At 42.7% G+C, this 23015-nt stretch overlaps 1 long non-coding RNA gene across 1 annotated transcript in view; it reads right to left on the bottom strand.

Annotated features, from left to right (window-relative positions):
• LOC126162974 (uncharacterized) overlaps positions 1-23015 on the bottom strand; it is a 523342-nt gene that overhangs the window by 13241 nt on the left and 487086 nt on the right. Inside the window, exon 3 of the long non-coding RNA XR_007535142.1 lies at positions 18650-18761. This is a non-coding gene — a long non-coding RNA (uncharacterized LOC126162974). The remainder of the gene's footprint in view (positions 1-18649; positions 18762-23015) is intronic.

The raw sequence follows: 23015 nt of genomic DNA on the forward strand, positions 1-23015 counted from the left end.
GAGATCAGTTTGGATTCCGTAGAAATATTGGAACACGTGAGGTAATACTGACCTACGGCTTATCTTAGAAGCTAGATTAAGGAAAGGCAAACCTACGTTTCTAGCATTTGTAGACTTAGATAAAGCTTTTGACAGTGTTGACTGGAATACTCTCTTTCAAATTCTGAAGGTGGCAGGGGTAAAATACAGGGAGCGAAAGGCTATTTACAATATGTACAGAAACCAGATGGCAGTTAGAAGAGTCCAGGGGCACGAAAGGGAAGCAGTGGTTGGGAAGGGAGTGAGACAGGGTTGTAGCATATCCCCGATGTTATTCAATCTGTATATTGAGCAAGCAGTAAAGGAAACAAAAGAAAAATTCGAAGTAGGTATTAAAATCCATGGAGAAGAAATAAAAACTTTGAGGTTCGCCGATGACATTGTAATTCTGTCAGAGATAGCAAAGGACTTGGAAGAGCTGTTGAACGGAATGGACAGTGTCATGAAAGGAGGGTATAAGATGAACATCAACAAAAGCAAAACGAGAATAATGGAATGTAGTCGAATTAAGTCGGGTGATGCTGAGAGAATTGCATTAGGAAATGAGACACTTAAAGTAGTAGAGGAGTTTTGCTGATGATGGTCGAAGTAGAGAGAATATCAAATGTAGACTGGCAATGGCAAGGAAAGCGTTTCTGAAGAAGAGAAATTTGTTAACATCGAGTATTGATTTAAGTGTCAGGAAGTCATATGGAGCGTATGGAGTGTAGCCATGTATGGAAGTGAAACATGGACGATAACTAGTTTGGACAAGAAGAGAATAGAAGCTTTCGAAATGTGGTGCTACAAAAGAATGCTGAAGATTAGATGGGTAGATCATATAACTAATGAGGAGGTATTGAATAGAATTGGGGAGAAGAGTAGCTTGTGGCACAACTTGACAAGAAGAAGGGATCGGTTGGTAGGACATGTTATGAGGCATCAAGGGATCACCAATTTAGTATTGGAGGGCAGCGTGGAGGGTAAAAATCGTAGAGGGAGACCAAGAGATTAATACACTAAATGGATTCAGAAGGATGTAGGTTGCAGTAGGTACTGGGAGATGAAGAAGCTTGCACAGGATAGAGTAGCATGGAGAGCTGCATCAAACCAGTCTCACGACTGAAGACCACAACAACAACAACCTACTTTGCAAGTGGTGGTAATGTTAGAAGCTGGAGCAGTCATCAATCCGACGATTGTTTTGAACGCCACAGTGCTTTACTAGGCATGGTCCTGTTGGAGCTGGTGTTAACTTTCTCCGACCTCTGAACTGACTTACCCAGCCAACCTACAACCTACAACCTACAATGAGGATTTCGAACCACGGGGCAACTCGACATTTTTCCCGTCAATGAACATTTCCACTGGTGAAAGGGGCTGAAAAGTGATAGACAAACATCTTACACTTGACCGGGGATGGAACCCGTGACCTTTGGATTTGTAAAATGGCTCTTCACATTTCCTTTTTTCTTTTACGCAGCACCCCTTGTTGGCCAGCCAGTAACTGCGATGGCGACGCAGAAGCGCCGAGTGCGGTCCCATCCGGCAGCGCGCGCTGTGTTGGGCTCCAGATTTACGACTCTCCTGAGCGATTAATCGGCCGTAGCGTGCGGCTCGGCGGCCGCCTTTGTTCTGCTGCCAAGAGCGCCACATGTGTGTCGCGGCCGTCTCGAGAACTAAGTCCGCGCACGCCTCCGCCTCCTCCTCCTCCTCTAACACCACGGCTTGGTACAGCGCCCTCCCGCCACACTTACACTTTCTGCGATGTTGGCCGCGGTATACAAAGCTCCCCCGGCTGAAGAAATATTCTGAGGAGCAGACACGGAATAAATATACGTTTTACGCGAACCAGTTTTCCAATTCCACTTCTGCATGATCACGTAGGCAAGCACTCCCCGTCAAATTAAAGAAATATTATTAATATAGTTCAACACGGCAGAAATAGTGAAAACCAGCTTCGGACAGCAGGCACCCCTCCCTTTTTGTGTGTGTGTGGGGGGGGGGGGGGGGCGGGGTCAATTTTTTGCCGTCTTAAGTAGATGTTAAGTTATTATCTTTTCAAAACTCGCAGTTCAAAAAAATGGTTCAAATGGCTCTGAGCACTATGGGACTTAACATCTATGGTCATCAGTCCCCTAGAACTTAGAACTACTTAAACCTAACTAACCTAAGAACATCACACAACACCCAGCCATCACGAGGCAGAGAAAATCCCTGACACCGCCGGGAATCGAACCCGGGAACCCGGGCGTGGGAAGCGAGAACGCTACCACACGACCACGAGATGCGGGCAAAACTCGCAGTTGTGGTATAAAAGTTCTTCCGGGTTTTTTTAATTTAAATTTTTGTATTTTTTTATGGCCAGACGTACTGCAATTTAATAAAATTCGTAGTTCGGAAGCAAAATTCCCGAATAAAAATCGAAATGAAGGTATAGTTTTAGATGGTATTTATGTGGTATTTTTAGAACTCAAAATTTAATGTAATTTTCATCTTGTTTCATATTTTTTCTGAATAAAAAACAAGGAATAAATATTATGCCCTGTTGTACCCTATTCGATTTAAAAACAGTGTTAGTAAGCTTTTTTTATGATATCTTCGATGGAGAGCTACAGAAAAAATAAGAGGTAAATAGAAACAACGGCAACAACCAAGACTCATGACGAGGCTATTGTCGAACGCCTCGTGTTTGTGTTTCACGGCAGCCCATCGCAACCTAAGTACAGCGTGAGGTTAAATATTTGTTATTTAATAATTTTTTCCATCGTTCAGACAAGACATTAGAAATTTAATTTTCATGAAAATTGTGTTTATCTTAATACATGAATAAAATGTTTTTAGAAGTTATATTAACTATTGTTACGTTAATGTTATATACCTTTACCACCAACAAACATTCAGCTTCGATATGGATCGCTGTGCACTGAAATCCAGTATAAGGTTCTTGAGCTACAGGGGAGACAAATTTGTCGCGATCAGAAAATAACGCATACTTAGCCGAATTTTATCTCGAAGACTAGTAAACATTTAAGAGATAACTACATGAAAGTTGTTTTCTTTTACAGTAATTGGAACATGTTAAAGTTAGTAATGGTTCAAATGGCTCTGAGCACTATGGGACTCAACTGCTGAGGTCATAAGTCCCCTAGAACTTAGAACTACTTAAACCTAACTAACCTAAGGACATCACACACATCCATGCCCGAGGCAGTATTCGAACCTGCGACCGTAGCGGTCGCGTGGTTCCAGACTGTAGCGCCTATAACCGCTCGACCACTTCGGCCGGCAAAGTTAGTAATGATTTTAAAATATACGAGATTAGTTATCTCATTAGTTATCTCATTAGTTATCTCATTAGTTATCTCATTGGAATGGTTCATATGCTTGTGTAAGGTACATTTGTAATATTCGGCTGTTCGATCACATCAGCCGGCCGGGGTGGCCGAGCGGTTCTAGGCGCTATAGTCTGGAGCCACGCGACCTGCGCGTTCACAGGTTCGAATCCTGCCTCGGGCATGGATGTGTGTGATGTCCTTAGGTTAGTTAGGTTTAAGTAGTTCTAAGTTCTAGGGGACTGACGACCTCAGAAGTTAAGTCCCATAGTGCTTAGAGCCATTTGAACCATTTTGATCACATCAGTCCTTCCTATATCCACGCTCTGTTTGTTTCATCGGCTTCTTATTTACTGGTATCCGCAGCGACTCTTCCCATATAATAAATACCAGTCGTCACTCCATAACAGCAATAGCAGAACGAATAGGCCCAACCTCTTGGCTGTAGCTAAATTTTCGAAGCAAACAAGTTTTCTGCGGCAATTTCTCTACGGTTGCAGATGAGAAACTATAAATGAAAACAGCTGTAATGCAAAGTACAGGAGCCACAGAAACCACAGAACTTTCGATCAGGTATACAGGGCGAGGTAGCATAGACAGGCCACCCCAAATACGCCCAGAATGAATAAATACATCGAGATGCGATTTTCGCTAAGTTATAGCGGACAATATGGCAAATTTCCTGACGTTCCAAAGTAATTTTTATCGTTTAGTCGTCGAATTACGACACCGACTTTGTTTCTTTCTAAAGAAACTACGCACTTTATTTCTGTGGCGTTTGAAAGAAGCTTCTAAGAGAATTTCAACGACATAAATGAACGAGACTTGATCAAATAGTATCAGGATGATAGCGCGGCAAACCACTGCTCCGCCGGCAGGAGAAAACGTCTGTCCTATTATAACAAATGTAAGCAAACATGGAATTTAGGTACGGCTGTTATGCCAAGTGCTAAAAACGTTGAAGCTGAGCGTTACTGCACCTTATAAAGTGATTCTGGTGAAGCAATACCGCACATTGAATTTCATCTCGAGTTAAAGGCCCGTGTTAACAGGCATTTCACACCGTCGATAGTCGTCGGTGGTTTCTAATAGACCTTGAAAGGTGGCTACACTGAGCCACAGCGCCAAAAATCGCGCCAGAGAGTATTGTTACGCCGCCTCCACTGGCAGTGATTATTGAGACGCAGCGACAGGCAGTTCTTGCCGAGAAGTTGTGGTGGACACTGCTTGTAGCTGAAGTTGGAACGAGATAGGGTAGTAGTGAGTGTTTGTTCGATGTTTTATGCAGCTATGTGATGGGAGAGATAGCAGATGTTATTCCAATGGAGATATTGTAATGGTCAGAGTGCTTTTCGTCAATATATATGAAGGTAATAAATATTATGTTGTCTATTTATTTGTGTGTCCTGAATAATGTGTCATTACAGGTTCAGTCAACAAAGCATCTGGCTTGTGTTCTTGTATTAGAGTGTAATTCTGGGTTTCTTGCACAATTATAGTATTTCTAATTTTCTTTTATCACGTCAGTATAAATGATAATTAAAAATTCTTGTCTTGTTGAAGAAGAACCGTGCCAGATGTGCGTTGAGTCATACTACCACATACAGAACAGCTACACTTGTGCTTTGTTGGATTCGTAGATTTTATAGTTGCTGGGGACTTAATTAGTTAATTGTGTTAACAGAAATTTTCTTACATTCTTTGTTGTCATTCTATGCAGTCAGATAGCGTAACAATTAGTTGTCAGGGCCAGCCGTTTACGAGACTTGCGTAATCGGACATACAGCTACTAAAAATATTTGCATTCATATTTAATTTTAATTTAGCCCCCATGCAACCTCTTGTTTTAGTTTTCGCCGCAAGTAAAAATATAGAAGTGTTAAGTTTGATGACTGTGTAGACCATTCTGCTTTTGTTGAACGATCTTTCCAGTGCTCTCCAAGTGTTCTTTTAAGAGTGTCTGTCTTTACAGTTGTAGGGACATCCATCTTGTTAGCACCACACATATTGCCATATGTCCAGTGCGATGTCTTACAACAACTGCGGCAGCAGCATATCTTAGGAACTCAAGATACTTGAGTGTGATTAGATTCCCTTCAATAAAATAGGGACCAACGGTGCGGATCTTGAAAAACACGCACCAAACAACGATATACGAAGAACGCTGTTTTTATCCACTTCTTTGATTCAGCGTGATTTTCAACTGACGATTAATGCGTATTGCGAAGAGTGACTTGCCTATGGTTTGTAAACGACGCTTCTTCCCTAACAAATAATGTTTGCAATGACATATCGTGAGCGCCTTGGCACGCTCTGTATACTCTTCAGCACACAACCGCAACGTTGCTCTAATAGTTTGGCGACAACTGCAATAAACAATATTCACTTTTTCGACTGTGGAATACTTGTGAATGTCTCATTAGATTTATGAGCAAGTTACCTGATTTCTACAAAAGTAGAACGGACTGACTGGCTTCAAGTGCACAGGTAAACACAAGAACCACACTTGAGATATGCGTTTACTTACAACTGGTATAACAAGGCAGAAGTTTGTGGAACCTGTTCTCCTGTTATCTTGATACTATTTGACTGAGTCCCATACATGTTATATCGTTGAAGCTCTCTAAGACACTTCTTTCATATACCACAGAAAAAATATATATTTCTATTACAAAAAAACATCGGTGTCGTAATTCGGGCCGCGCGGGATTAGCCGAGCGGTCTGAGGCGCGGCAGTCATGGGCTGTGCGGCTGGTCCCGGCGGAGGTTCGAGTCCTCCCTCGGGCATGGGTTTGTGTTTGTCCTTAGGATAATTAAGGTTAAGTAGTGTGTAAGCTTTGGGACTGATGACCTTAGCAGTTAAGTCCCATAAGATTTCACACACATTTGAACATTTTTTTTCGTAATTCGGCTACTATGAACAATAAAACTTGATGAAAACTGCACCTCTCTATGTTTATTCATTCTGCATATGTTTGGGGTGGCCTGTCTTATCTGTCTCCTTGAGCAAAAAAAATTAAGTTTTCAAATTGATGAATACGTGACTTAAAACTGAATTTCTATTCATACAGATATTAACAAAATCATTTTTTTAATTTAATGCAAAGCAAATTTAATAAAAGAAAAAAACGCTGATGACCCTGTAGCTTCAGCGAAACATGTTTGGGTAGCAAAGAAGAAAAATTGTGGCCGTTCAAGGTGGAACATACCCAGAAATAAATTTATTAGTAAGCAAAGACAGGCGCTGGAGTGATCTTCAAGCTCAAGATAAGTATGTCTGTATGATAATAGCCTGGCAGTTTAGTAGTGGCACAGACGGCAGTCTCGTATACTTAATGGAGCAGTTACTGGCTTCTGACCACAAACCACTGTTGACCTTGCATTCCACCCGTCCTAAGTTAATAACTCACGTTGCAGAAACTGGTTAAGTTGTACCGTTAACACATTGTTTCCCTACAGGAGGGTAATTACTTCCTGATAGCTAATCGAAAGGGTTTTATAGTCTTTCACTCATGGCACTAAATTATTTTTAAAAGATCATTAGTATTATAAAAATTTTATACGCCTCTGATATTGATTATACAAGTCATCAATAATTACTCTTTCCTCAGTTACTAGCATTAATGTGTGCCCCTGTGCGGTGGAGGTTACAGGTTCCTCAGACAGTTCAGCATCCACACACACAATTTACGCTCTTCTCGTATACCGATTATGGTAAAAGTGAGACACATACGTAACAAAGTCTAAATATCTCATCCACATATCTTCTTCGGGTTGCAATGCTGCTCTGGACATGAGTAGTGCAAGGGAAGCATGTTTTGTAACAAGTGTTCAAATGGCTCTGAGCACTATGGGACTTAACATATTAGGTCATCAGTCCCCTAGAACTTAAAACTACTTAAACCTGACCAACCTAAGGACATCACACACATCCATGCCCGAGGCAGGATTCAAACCTGCGACCGTAACGGTCGCGCGGTTCCAGACTGAAGCGCTTAGAACCGCTCGGCCGCAGCGGCCGGTTCGGAGACAGTTCATAATTTAACAAATGTTCTACGTACGTGGAATTATACAAGTTATTACAATCATCTCCTGAAGAAGATAATTCTATAATTATCGAAACGTAGGTCAACGGTTCTAATAAACCTGTGTTACACAACTGCTTGGCTGATTATTGCATCCTTTCCAAGACTATTCTAACTAAAATTCCCCAAGCATCTCAGCCTTTGTTAGCTACACCGGTCTGTCACGCTAGTTGTTACGCATTCGATTCCGCTGTAACGTGCACTTGCTGAAGTGTTCAAGCGCTGGAGCAGCACTCTACAATTCATCACACAGCATCTTGTGGTTGATTTCCTTTCTCAGATGCTTTGCACTTTCCCACAATCCTTCCAACAGATGTCTTCCATTCACCTCCCCCACTACAGATTTTACGTGCTCATCCCATTTCACCATTTCATTTTGGATTTTCGTAGTACTACCCCCCCCCCCCCCCAAAAAAAAATATATTTAATTGATTTGAAAGTCCCAGAGATTCAACGCTGCTCTTGTGATCGGAAACTCTCGAGTTCCTTATTTCTGTTACGGACGTTTGCGTGGACTGACTTACGTTTACAGAGATCTGCCATTCATTTGAGCTCTGTATTTCCCTCCAACGACCATACGATCCTGTGGGTAACAGCATCATTAGCGAGCATTTTTACAGTGCTCCTAATCCTGATTAATCATTTATGCATACTGAACCACTTTAGAGATCTTATTGCGCTTAGTTTCGGTTTTGTAGAGCACTATTCGTCCGTTTTAACGGATTGGGTACTGTTAATAAAAATTCATTCAGACAGTCGTATACCTATCAACTTACTCCATATTACAACATGTTGGCTATTGTTCTCCAACGTGATGCAGTACAGTGTAAAAAGAAGGAGAGATTAATATGTCATGCCCCATCGGCGATGATGTCGCTACGGGCGAATTACAAGTTCGGATTGAGGAAGATAATCGACCGTGTCCTTTCAAGTGCAACACTTAGCATTTGACAAAAGGTTGAGGGAAATCTCGGGGCCGGCCGGAGTGGCCGTGCGGTTCTAGGCGCTACAGTCTGGAGCCTAGCGACCGCTACGGTCGCAGGTTCGAATCCTGCCTCGAGCATGGATGTGTGTGAGTCCTTGGGTTAGTTAAGTTTAATTAGTGCTCAGTTCTAGGCGACTGATGACCTCAGAAGTTAAGTCGCATAGTGCTCAGAGCCATTTGAACCATTTGAAGTCACGGGTAAAGTAACATGGATGGCCAAATGCGGATGTGAACCGCCGTCTTCCACTCCACTGCAGCACTTCGATCGGTGAGCTACAGCGTCGAAGTATAAGAGGACGGCATTTACTGTTTCCAAGAAGTTGTTGAGATCTTCAGTCGAAAGATTGTCTGATGCAACTGTCCGTCCAAGTTCCAGTATCTCTGCATAATAGCTGCACCATTCATCCATTTGAAGCTAGTAACAACAGTCAAGCGTTGATCTCATTCCGTCAAACGTTCGTCCGTAGCCAACTTGCCGATTCCTTGAAGCCTCATGATGTGCGCTGTCAACCGATCGCTTCTTGTAGTAACGTTGTGTCACAAAAGTATTTTCTCCCCGATTGGGTTAGTTGTCCGACCTGCTTATCTTATCATCATCGCTCTTCTGAATCAACACATTTCGAAATCTTCTATTTTCTTCTTGATGAACAGTTTATCGTCCACATTTCACTTCCGTACAAGGCCACGTATCAAATTTATATTCGTGTTAACAAATTTTTCTCAGTAGCGCCTTCTTCATGTTGCCAGTCTGCATTTTATATCCTCTCTATTTCATTATTTGTCAGTTATTTCGCTACCCAAAAAACAAAAGTTATCTGCTTCCTTTTTAATGTCATTTCCTAATCTATGTCCCTCAACTACGGCTGTTTTAACTCGACTACGTTCCATTACCCTTCTTTTACTTTTTTTTTATATTCATCTTGTAATTGTTTTTCAAGAGCTGCCCATTCAACTGCTCTCGCAAGTCCTTTGTCATCTACGACACATTACAATGTTATCGGCAAATCTCAAAGTTTTTAATTCTGGTCCCTGAACTTTTCATTCTCTTTTTAATTTTCTCTTTGGTCTCCTTTAGCGCTTGCTCGAAGTACAGATTGAATAATCTATAATCCCGCCTCACTCGCTTCCAAACTACTGATACTCTTTCATGTTCTTCGACTCAAACTGCAGTATGGTTACTGTTTGACTGTAGACAACGTTTCACCCCCTGTATTGTACGCTTGCTACATTCATAATTTCAAAAAAAAAATTGTTTCGGTCATTACCGTCAAAAACTTTATCCATTACAAACGCTAACTATCTTATAAGATAAGTCGTACAGTAAGTATTGGCTCGCCTCTTTCTACATTTCTCTGCTATCTAAAGTGATCTCCCCCGAGCTCAGCTTCTACCTGTCTTTCAATTCTTTTGAAAATAATCTGTATCAGTACTTCGCAACCATGGCTTATTAAAATGAAAATTCCGCGATATGCACACCAAAGAGCGCCTGGCTTATTTGCAGAATGAATTATTACATTCTTCTTGATGTCTGAGGATACTTCGACTCTGTCACGTATCTTGTATACCACATGCAATAGTTTTGCCATAATATGATCTCCCTAGGATCTGAGGGAATGTCGATTCGGACTTTTCGACTTAGGTCTTTCAGTGGTCTGTCAACTTCTTCTCGCAATTTCTCCAATCTCCTCGTCATCTTCTTCCTCATCTCTTTCCATAAAGCGGTCAAGCACAGGTACGGTAGTATTCCCATTCCCAAATACCTTTTTACATGAGGAATTTTAAATTTTGGTTTACCACTTATCGTCTTCAGTTTCAACCAGAGAGTTTTCCTCGAGAGCCTGTACAAAAGGTTTCAATTCGCTCAGTGACTTCACATACGACCGGATCGTACAGACTGTGAAACTTCTAAGATTCACGCATAGCCCTTTCTTTTTAGTAGTCTTTGATTTCACGACCTTGTCCAAACATTAGCAGTAAACCTAGGTGCTTATCTTATTGCTTTACTTGGTACACACATATCTAGATAACGGTTTATGATACCTTTGGGCTGTACCTACAATTTTTCTGCATTTGTCGTTTTTGAGCTAAATATTTTAAGTTCATCTTTTAGTTTCTTATTAGCGACTACCAGTTCGATCGAATAAAGTGTCCTAGCTCCCTTCATGAGCGGTTTGAGCCGGCCGGGATAGCCGAGTGGTTCTAGGCGTTACACTCTGGAACCGCGCGACCGCTGCGGTCACAGGTTCGAATCCTACCTCGGGCATGGATGTGTGTGATGTCCTTAGGTTAGTTAGGTTTAATTAGTTCTAAATTCTAGGGGACTGATGACCTCAGCAGTTAAGTCCCATAGTGCTCAGAGCCATTTGAACCATTTTTTGAGCTGTTTGACCATCGTCGCTGTCGTAGAATAGTGGTCGGTAATCTCTCTTTTCTTGGCGGCACTCTAGAAAAGATGCAATGTGTCTGTAGATTTGCGTCTGGGGACAGTCCCGTGGCTGCAGCGACAACACAGCAGTACGTATGTATAAAACAATCATCAGTCTCATAACGTAATATGCCATAGTCTCCATTGCAGGAATGAGCGAACCAGTCAACAGGAAAATATAGGATAGAACGATGACTTATCAGCAGCATTATAATACTACACTACCGAAGACACAACAACGAAGTGCAAGAAATAGCAGGCTTAATCCCGCTCCAACAGGGCACATTATCACATATTAACAGCCGGCCGAAGTGGCCGAGCGGTTCTAGGCGCTACAGTCTGGAACCGCGCGAACGCTACGGTCGCAGGTTCGAATCCTGCCTCGGGCATGGATGTTTGTGATGTCCTTGGGTTAGTTAAGTTTATGTAGTTCTGAGTTTTAGGGGCCTCATGACCTCAGAAGTTAAGTCCCGTAGTGCTCAGAGCCATTTGAACCATTTGAACATATTAACACACAGGCCGTGCTTGACACAAATCCTAACAACACTACCGCAACACAGCGCAAAACCCAAATTCAGGTACATACAACCACCAAGAAACACCGGACGAAACACGGCAACAGTATTTGCAAATCTAATACACAAATATGAAGGAAAAGAGAAAATACTAACAACGGTAAACATAACTCTAACCCCTCCATAACTTCTGACGTTGATTCCTGACGAGTAATAGTCCAAGAACACAAGAATATAATATGTCGTTGACATCCAAACAAATCCAAATAGATGCAAGGACATAAACCTGTAAAACAGTTGTAGGAACGAAAACTGTGGAGCAAAAACTTGTATTAAGAAAATGTATCAAACAAGCTAAACAGGCTGAGCAAAAACTGCTAAATAAATATAAGCTAACAAATCAACTAAAAAGAACTACCCAACACCTAAACACTAGCACACTGAGAAATTAGATAAAAGTGAACTTTGTAAATCATTGTGGTGAAACCAAAAAAGTTGTAATTCATAGCTAGAATCAACTTCGATGTAAGAAGAAGAAATATTAACAAAATGATGGAAATAAATAAAACGATAGCGCAATGGCCCAATAGAGCCAAAATATCTATGGCCCTCTCAGTCTCCTCAAGACTGCGCTCCAAAACATCACAAAAAATGAAGGTGCCTTATCGTGTAGTATACTGTGAAAAATTTTGCTCTTGAACGTAGAAAGATCTGAAGAGATCGGTACAGTAACTTAATTCTAAACCTCACAATCATTACTTCCGTGAAATCTTGCTACGAATATTAAGGCAGAATAAATTATTGTTCGAGCATAAACAAGCTGACGGCTCGACAAAGCACAGTGCATAATGCAACGCCACCGAGAGGCGAGTACACTTTCCACGCAAGCTCAAGACGCGGCGCGCAATGCTTGCCGCAAATTTCAACTGGTCTCACAGCCTCTTTGTGTTCCTTTTTTGATGCAGACTGCCGAGTCAGAAGACAGCATGGAGACAGAGAGGAGGAGGACAAGTTCCGTTATAACGACCCGCAGCCGGTAATTAGGACGGGGGCCGTACCGCGCCAAGAGGACGCAGAAAACGCCTATGTCGCAATTGAGCATGCCTCTGAGGACATCTCTTCTCTTGCTCTCATTCCGTGCGAGGAAGCCTGTTCATACCGGAGGAAGACCACGGCGAACTATCCTATCGGTCGTAAGATCATCGTAGATGTGGCAAACACTGGGAGGGAATGTGATTTTGGACATAGCAAACATTCCCCTTCGTGTGGGGAAACCTGCATTAGGTTGGCTGATTGAACTGTGCTCTGAAGTCCATTCCCCCCACCCCCTCTAGTACCAGGCCACTTTTCAAATGTTCAAATGTGTGTGAAATCTTATGGGACTTAACTGCTAAGGTCATCAGTCACTAAGCTTACATACTACTTAACCTAAATTATCCTAAGGACAAACACACACACCCATGCCCGAGGGAGGACTCGAACCTCCACCGGGACCAGCCGCACAGTCTATGACTGCAGCGCCCTTGACCGCTCGACTAATCCCGCGCGGCACGGCCACTTTTCCCTTGCGCTAACCTCTTTATCTCAGTGTAGTAGCTGCAGCCAAAGCCTTGAATTATTTGAAGCATGTATTCATATCTCTTTCTTCCCTCATATATTTCATCCTCTACAGGTCTCTCTAGAACAGTGGACATTATTTCTTAAGACATGTCCTGTCATTCTATTCCTTGTACTAGATAGTATTTTCCAGTTATTCACTTCCTGATCATTTCTTTGAAGAATCACCTCATTTCTCACCTTATCAGTCCACTTTTCAGTATCACATTTCAAACTTCGTCTATTGTCTTCTGATTATCTCACTGCCCATGACTCACTTACGCAAAACACTGTGGCCCAGATGTACAGGGCTATTACAAATGATTGAAGCGATTTCATAAATTCACTGTAGCTCCATTCATTGACATATGGTCACGACACACTACAGATACGTAGAAAAACTCATAAAGTTTTGTTCGGCTGAAGCCGCACTTCAGGTTTCTGGCGCCAGAGCGCTCGAGAGCGCAGTGAGACAAAATGGCGACAGGAGCCGAGAAAGCGTATGTCGTGCTTGAAATGCACTCACATCAGTCAGTCATAACAGTGCAACGACACTTCGACGAAGTTCAACAAAGATCCACCAACTGCTAACTCCATTCGGCGATGGTATGCGCAGTTTAAAGCTTCTGGATGCCTCTGTAAGGGGAAATCAACGGGTCGGCCTGCAGTGAGCGAAGAAACGGTTGAACACGTGTATCAGGACATGCTGGAAAATTGGCTCATGCCACAACTGGAGACCGACAGCACCGACTTCATCTTTCAACAGGATGGTGCTCCACTGCACTTCCATCATGCTGTTCCGCAGTTCTTAAACAGGAGATTGGAAAACCGATGGATCGGTCGTGGTGGAGATCACGATCAGCAATTCATGTCATGGCCTCCACGCTCTCCCGGCTTAACCCCATGCGATTTCTTTCTGTGGGGTTATGTGGAAGATTCAGTGTTTAAACCTCCTCTACCAAGAAACGTGCCAGAACTGAGAGCTCGCATCAACGATGCTTTCGAACTCATTGATGGGGACATGCTGCGCCGAGTGTGGGAGGAACTTGATTATCGGCTTGATGTCTGCCGAATCACTAAAGGGGCACATATCGAACATTTGTGAATGCCTAAAAAAACTTTTTGAGTTTTTGTATGTGCGTGCAAAGCATTGTGAAAATATCTCAAATAATAAAGTTATTGTAGAGCTGTGAAATCACTTCAATCATTTGTAATAACCCTGTACATTCTCACTCTCAGAAATTAAATTACATTGAGTACTTCTTTTAGCGATCAGTGCCCTCTTTTGCCCCAGCTACTCTGCTTTTTATAATCTCTTTGTTTCGTACGTCATTTTATCTCTAAAGTGTACGACGTGGTTCCCAACAATTTTTATATTCAGTTTCTCGCGGATCTTATTCTGCTGGTTTTCAAACTTTCGTCTTTCTTCACTTTACTCACTGTTCATGTTCTGTGTTCATTACACTGCTCATTCCATTCAACAGCAGCTATAATTATTGTTTCCTTTCCCAGAGGGAAATCTACACGACTAATATACTCGTACATCGTGATTCCGGGATCATGTAAGAGATTTTAAGGGATGATGGAGAAGGGTAAACGTATCAAATTTGGATGAGAAACTCTTGTTCGGAAGCGACCCAGTCGAAAGTTATAAGCGAAAATCGTGATACGATAGAGGACCTCTTCTACTGGAAGCTCTTTACTTTCCTTACTTTGGCAGGATATAGTATGGACCAAAAGAAGAAAAAAAAGCCCAGTATACATGGTCTCTAAAATGCACACATTTCACCACTTGTTCAGTTTCCCTACTGTGAAACACATCTCTTCTGCTGAACAAGTGCTCAAAGCTCTTACTGTATACAGTTTAGAGGCCACGTTTAGTAGACACTCTTTTCTTGTTTTCGTCCACACTGTATCCTGCTAAACTATGGAAAACAAAGAGCTTGCAGTAGCTTCCGATTTGGTCGTTTCCCGACCGGGCTCCATTACCTCAGACGGAGAGTTTCTAACATCATTACGCCATCACCCTGTATACACCGGATGTCCAGCCGGGACATAGTGGCCGAGCGGTTGTAAGCGCTACAGCCTGGAACCGCGCGGCCGCTACGGTCGCAGGTTCGAATTCTGCCTCGGGCATGGATGTTTGTGATGTCCTTAGGTTGGTTAGGTTTAAGCAGTTCTAAGTTCTAGGGGACTGATGACCTTAGCAGTTAAGTCCCATAGTGCTCAGAGCCATTTGAACCATTTGAGCCTGCCTCGGGCATGGATGTGTGTGATGTCTGTAAGTTAGTTTAAGTAGTTCTAAGTTCTGGGGGACTGATGACCTCAGCAGTTAATTCCCATAGTGCTCAGAGCCATTTGAACCAATTTTACCGGATGTCCCTCCTTGAGACTCATAAGACGCATTTCCCCTGGCGTTTCGGGAGATACTTGCAACTTTAGTTTCTGTAGCTGGTGTCGGCCTATACAAATACCAGGTCTTTCACGCGACGCCCAGTGAAGATGGAAAGCGTAGGTTTGTTTCCTATGAACTAAATTAGTTTTAAAACAGAATTTTACGTGCCTGTTCCGCAGGCACATCTTATCGTTTGTATTAATACGGCCAGTAAAACGCGGTGAAAAACAAGTGCTACAGTAGCGACAGCACCGCCTATGCCCATACTGCCTGTCAACGGAATGCAAAATGGTTCAAATGGCTCTGAGCGCCATGGGACTTAACTTCTGAGGTCATCAGTCCCCTAGAACTTAGAACTACTTAAACCTAACTAACCTAAGGACATCACACACATCCATGCCCGAGGCAGGATTCGAACCTTCGACCGTAGCGACCGGAATGCAGCAGCGCTACTCAGTCACTGGTGGGGTACTTGCTGGTTATTCTTCGACATTTACGTGCAATCCAGTGTACAGTTGGTGGTACAGGCTACTTCCCAACTGCATTACCGATTTTTCGTCCTGTTCCAATCGAGAATTGAGCGAGAGAAAAATGACCATCTACATGCCTTATTATGTCTTGGTATGTCTTGATGTACTATCGTCCCCGTAAAAGCATCATGGTCGCTGATCACTCATTGGTGACACCATCGAGAAGACCGGATCTGTTTCCAGGCAGGAGTTCTAAAACATATCTTAAGCATATGGGCAGTCAGACTAGTTGTTCGAGGCACTTTTCTGATAACGTGTTCAGTATTGCTCCGTAAGACTGTTTGTTGTTACCGCCGATAACGCTAGCGTAGTTTTCCCAGTCGATATTGCGCAAGTTAAAATCACGACGTAGTACTAGAGTTCGATCGGGGTATTTCCATGCTTTGAAGTTTAGGTAGGGGACGAAGCAGAAGTGGTCGGTCGCCATCGTTTAGTAACCTGGGCCAGATAGCAGAGTCTACACTAAGAAGACCAGACGAGATAATCAAACACCGAGAGCCAAGAAATCTCACGTCTCACGAGCGGACTGAATATTCGATCATGTTCCTAGAGTGCAGCCGCTCAACATTTACTGTCATGCAGGACATTTTTTTACGCCATGTGCCACAGATCTGCTGGTGAGATGTCGAAGACTGACATTGACGGCCAACATCGCACAATTTTAAAATTAAACCATAGCATACATTATCGTACAAATGAAATAAAAACCAAAACTTTGTAAAGGAATGTTATTGCTCGTGCAAAATCTCCTCAAAAAAGTCTAAAAATTACTGTTGCGAAAGAAAAATCTTAAAGAAAACTATTGTATGGATCTTAACATGCAGTATGCACAACAATTTCTATTATAAGTAAAGAACAGAGAGAAATTAGATAACTGTTAAACAGTGAAATAAATTGCTTGTTAAAGTTAAAGGTATATGTTTTCTCAACTCACTACAAAACTAATATGCAAGAAGAATAAATAGCAGACTTGAAACAATTTTTGAAATTGTGAGAGAACAGTCGTAATTTATAATAGGAAGATCAGCCACAGACGAGGTACTTACGCTGCAACAAGTTACACAGAAAAGATGAGAACATAATTTATAAACACACATAGCATTTATAGACTTGGTTACAACATTTGATAATGTGAACAGAAACAAAATTTGGATTATAATGGAAAGCCATGGATAGCCAGCAAACTAGGAAAGGCCATGAGAAAGCTACACAAAGAATAAAAAATTATAATAGATAGAGGGGAAACAAGAACAGAAGAAATTTTAATAAATAAAGGAGTATGCCAAGAGTGTTTAGTAGCACCCACTGTTTTTAATAGTCACATTAATACCATTATCGTAAATCGGAGGAAACACATGCAAAAAGGTATTAAAATAACAAAGACAACCATGTCAAATATTTACTTTATGCAGATGATATCTTAATGTTGCAAGAAAAAGAACACGACTTACAAGGTGCAGTGAACCACCTGAATTACATTTGTAAACAATACGACGTTGAGATTTCTAAAACTGAAACTAAAGTGATTGCTTTCAGGGGCAAAGATCTGGTGTAATTCAAAATCTTTGTGGATTGTGTGATTTTAGAACAAGTGTCATCGTTCACTTATCTGGAATGTCATTTTTTTCCCAGAGAGTAACAAAGCTCTAGAAGTAAATTGGCTCGATTGAGAAATATATGTGGCGTCATTCGTAATGTACCGGTACTTAAAAATCAGACAAGAAACGAGAGTAAAATTTTATAAAACTATGGGTCTTCCCACATTTCTTCACGTGACCGAACGCTGGGTACCTACAAAAAGAACATACGGTAAAATACAAAGGGCAGTTATGAAATTTCTAAGAAGGTCAAAAAAATGTTCAAATGTGTGTGAAATCTTATGGGACTGAACTGCTAAGGTCATCAGTCCCTAAGCTTACACACTACTTAACCTAAATTATCCTAAGGACAAACACACACACCCATGCCCGAGGGAGGACTCGAACCTCCGCCGGGATCAACCGCACAGTCCATGACTGCACCGCCTTAGACCGCTCGGCTAATCCCACGCGGCTTCTAAGAAGAACAAATGGCTACTCAAGAAGTGATCACATAAAGAAAAACAGCATGACAAGAATAAAAATAGAGCCAACTGCATTAAAGGATAACGAAATACCGCTACACCTGGTCCAAACTGGTGCAAAGAATGAACACTAAACGACTCCCTAAATTAATCTGAAGTTATAAACCGGCAGGGAGAAGAGATTTTGTAAGACCTAAGAAGAGAGAGAAAGCAAATTTGTGCCGGTGGAACAGGCTCAATGCCTATTTCATGTAGAAGAGGAAGAAAAAGGAGAATACAAAAGAACAGCCTACGCAGGAAATAGATAGCTGATGAATGAAGAAACCACACTCCTATTGCAATGCGATAGAATTAGCGGCAAACCCCTTGTGTACGTGAAATAACCACTTCTCACAAGATAACACAAGATTTAAGCGCAAAACCGAGCGAGGTGGCGCAGTGGTTAGCACAATGGTCGCGCATTTGGGAGGACGAAGTTTCAAACCCGCGTCCGGCCATCCTGATTTAAGTGTTCCGTGATGGTTCCTCTGAAAGGGCACGGCCGATTTCCTTCTTCGTCCTTCCCAAGTTCGAGCTTGTGCTCCCTCTCTAATGACCTCGTTGTCGACGGGACGTTAAGCACTAATCTCCTCCTCTTCCTTAGCCGCGGCACCTGTATCTAAATTATGAGAGATAAACGACAATGGGATGGTTAGGAGTTTACCTGATCTCTGACGCACGATGCTACATCGAAGTTGGTCAGCATGCGTTGGAGGGGTCCTTTTATTCTGCTAGCAGCGAATCCCCTGTGAGGCGCATGGCCACGGTGCCTGAACCTGGAAAAGAAAAGTCTGCGTCAGCTTCTGAGGATACACTACGAGGGTGAGTCAAATGAAAACCTTAAATATTTTTTAAGTATTATTTATCGTGCTGAAGTGGTACAAAGCTGTATCACTTTTCAACATAATGTCCCCCACGCTCAATGCAAATCCTCCAGCGCTTACGAAGTGCGTAAATTCCTTTAGAAAAAAATTGTTTTGGTAGTCCGCGCAACCACTCACCCACCACGTGGCGTACCTCTTCATCAGAACGGCTTTTCTCCCATTGCGTCTTTGAGTGGTCCAAACATATGTAAATCACTTAGGCCAAGGTCTGGTGAGTATGGTGGATGAGGAATACACTCAAAATGCAGGTCTGTGATAGTTGCAACTGTTGTACGGGCAGTGTGGGGCCTTGCATTGTAATGTTGCAGAAGGACACCTGCTGACAGCAATCCACGTCGATTTGATTTGATTGCAGGCCGCAGATTATTTTTTAGGAGATCTATGTAAGATGCACTGGTGACAGTGGTCCCTCTAGGCAGGTAATGCTCCAAAAAGACGACTTTTTCCTCCCAAAAGAGAGTCAGCAAAACCTTCCCTGCTGATGGTTCTGTTCGAAACTTCTTTGGTTTTGGTGATGAGGAATGGCACCATTCCTTGCTCGCTCTCTTCGTTTCCGTTTGGTGGAATTGTACCTAGATTTCGTCCCCAGTAACGATTCTTGCAAGGAAGCCATCACCTTCTCGTTCAAAGCGCCGAAGAAGTTCTTCACAAGCATCAACACGTGGTTCTCGCATTTCAAGAGTCAGCTGCCGTGTCACCCATCTTGCAGACACTGTGTCCTGTGGAGACCGAGCTAGGGCATTGTAGTAGAGCAAAAGCTCCCTTTTGGGCAGTTTACAGCGGCGTTTCGTCTTGATAACCTCCCGCAATCTTGTCAGGAAATGTCAGTAACATGCCCCTGTGACGGCATGCCCCTCACGGACAAAATCTGTTAGTATCACACCATGACATGCCCGCGAAACACTCTGCTCCCCCTTCCCTGATGATGCTCGGATTTTCACCTTTTTTGGTGGTGGAGAATTCATACGCTTCCACCGCTTTTTTTCTCATCTGGGGGTCATAGTGATAGAACCAGCACTCGTCCAGGACAATTAAGTGTCTAAAGAGATCAACTGGATTGGGCTGACCGAGCTTGAATATATCCGCTGCTGTTCCGGCTCTGTCTTTTTTTTTTTATGGAAGTGAGCTGTCGCGGTAACGAAAGGGCTGCTATCTTTGCCAAAATGTTACGCAAGATGTTGAATACTGATCCATGACTGATTTTCACTTTTCCCGCCATTGTTACACGACAGTCTTCGAGAACCAGAGCCTACAACATGGTCTGCAACTTCGTTCTTCGTCATGCAGACATGTCCCGTACCTGGATACATAGCGCAAATCCATTTTGTTATATCTGAGGAAAATACCTCTTAAATATCAAAAATCAAAACCTAATTTTCTTTTCGAGAAGGGCTATCAATTTTTTTCCCCGAATATAAAGTTGGCGACCAACCTCAGACTCCATTCCAACTTACGTCGCTTGTCATGTACTACACTCTTGACACGCTGGATAAGTGGGTCACATGACATGTTCTTTGCTGTTATCATGATTACGAGGAAACCAATGGAACATTTTTTTCAAGAAAGGAGACAAGATTTTTTTGGAATGACATCGAGTCTGTTGTGTAGTCTCTTCGCCGTGATTTCACTGTAAATGAGTCGCACTTGCTCATAGGTTCCAGTAACGTTAATCTGAAAGCGCCACTTCTCCACATTCGTTACAAATTACCTGCTTCCAGAATGAAATTTTTACTCTGCAGTGGAGTGTACGCTGATATGAAACTTCCTAGCAGATTAAAACTGTGTGCCAGACCGAGACTCGAACTCGGGACCTTCACCTTTCGCGGGCAAGTGCTCTACCAACTGAGCTACCCAAGCACGACTCACGCCTCGTCATCACAGCTTCAATTCTGCCAGTAACTCTTCTCCTACCTTCCAAACTTCACAGAAGCTCTCCTGCGAACCTTGCAGAACTAGCACTCCTGGAAGAAAGGATATTGCGGAGACATAACTTAGCCACAGCCTGGGGGATGTTTCCAGAATGAGGTCCCGAGTTCGGATCTCGGTCTGGCACACAGTTTTAATCTGCCAGGAAGTTTCAAATTCCCTGCTATTCCGACTGCTCATGCAGTTTATCTGAAGGAGACAAACAAGAGCCGGCCGGGTGGCCGAGCGGTTCTAGGCACTACAGTCTGGAGCCGCGCGACCGCTTCGCTCGCAGGTTCGAATCCTGCCTCGGGCATGAATGTGTGTGATGTTCTTAGGTTAGTTAGGTTTAAGTAGTTCTAAGTTCTAGGGGACTGATGACCTCAGAAGTCCCATAGCGCTCAGAGCCATTACAATTACATTACAAACAAGAACTTCAAGTGCTACATACAAAAATACACAAATGCAAATGTCGTATATGTGAAGATCTCATGGTAACTGAAATTCTTCTAGGCGCGCAAAACGATTACACAAAGCAGTTCTGTTTTCTATTCCCGTGGTATAGCAGAGGCAGAAAGAACTTTGATCATGGAAAAAAATGGCGCACTCGGACAGAAGAATGTTGAGTACTCCTCTTGTTGACCACAAAAATGTGTGTGAACTCCGCTGCACTTTAAATTGGATCTCGTCAAAATCTATGTCAAAGCCATGGACAAAACTTGACTTAGATTCTTGTACTTTCGAAGGGAGTTCCCAAGAATCAGTGTAGCAAAAATAAGGGAAGGAATAATTGTAGGACATCAAATTCTGGATCGAAATCTAATGAGCATTTCGTTGATTTTTGAGTAACGTGAAAGAATGGCACGCTTTCTTTCACCAATGCCTGCAACAACATTTTGGGCAAGCTTAGGGCAGAGAACTGTCGCGCTTTTGTGCAAGAACTACTGAGATCATAACCACTTTGTGGGATGTAACATGTCACTTGAACTAGATTTCTTGAATGATCATTTGTACTTTCTCCCGGAAAACCTTAGCGCCGTTAGTAACGAACATGGACATCGATTCCACCAGGACATTCCTCCAATGGAAATACGTTATCAAGGCACATGGAGTACCGCAAAATTATCAGACTACTGCTCATCCTTAAAAGGGACGCGACGGAGGCTAAGTATCGCAGGAAATCGTGAAGCTATTACCCGGATGGCTTTAGATGACGTACAGGGCGCTGAGTAAGAGTATTCTATACTCTGAGAGGCGGCAGTATAGAGCAAAACAAGAAAAAATGTTCAGTAAACATGGGTTCTAAACTGCATACCTTAACAGCCTTGAGCACATGTGCATCTTCGCTACTGTGAAACACATCTCTTTTACTGCAAGGTCTATGCCGTTCACGAATGACCAACAGAATGCTGTAAACAAATGAGAATCCTTGCTATTGCAAATGACCTGGTCCTGGGGAATCGTGCGCACTCTGAAAAATTTCAGGTTGGTCACGAATGCACTGGCAGCCACTGATGACGCTTTCTTGTAGTGTCTGTACGTCATTAACCGGGCTTGCATACGCCAAAGATTTCAAAGTGTTCTTACACAGAAAAACCACAGGTAAGTGCGGGAAAACGAGCTGGATAACATACTGTACCTCTCTGACCAATCCACAGCCCATTAAATGTCAGATTGAGACGTTTCTCAGACATTTCGGACAAAATGGCCTTGTACTCCATCAGTTTCGAATCAAATCTCCAGCCGTTTTTGGAGCTACGGCCCCGCAGTCTGCTAGTCGCTGGGAAAAGCGGCTGAATATTTTTGCAGATGATACCCTACGTTCTGGATATTTGTCACCATACAGAAAACGGGCATGGCGGTTGCTTCCATTTGCCATTTCATAACGGACGATTACGACTGACATTTCCCGTGTGAGCAATAGGCTTCCATTACGATTGCAAGTGTCAAAATAAAATTACAACGTAAAAGAGTTTCACAAAATTATCGGAACACAAACTGGTTCCGCTGGAAGTAATGTGTGTACTGCACGTACCCAGAACTGTGACTATGGTTTACAGTAACAACAGCAACAAATATTTACTGGATAACGTTATATAGTCGATTACTTTTTTTCATACCCGAGGCAGCTCCAACGACAAAGACATTCAATGTGGCGAGGGGAGAGGTCAGTGGAATTTGTAGGGGAGTGACCTCTGGCCAGTTACGATAGAGGAGTGTGGAGTGGATCTCCAGGCAAGA

This window comes from Schistocerca cancellata, chromosome 2, assembly GCF_023864275.1.
Source record: "Schistocerca cancellata isolate TAMUIC-IGC-003103 chromosome 2, iqSchCanc2.1, whole genome shotgun sequence".
NCBI classification, from domain to species: Eukaryota; Metazoa; Arthropoda; class Insecta; order Orthoptera; family Acrididae; genus Schistocerca; species Schistocerca cancellata.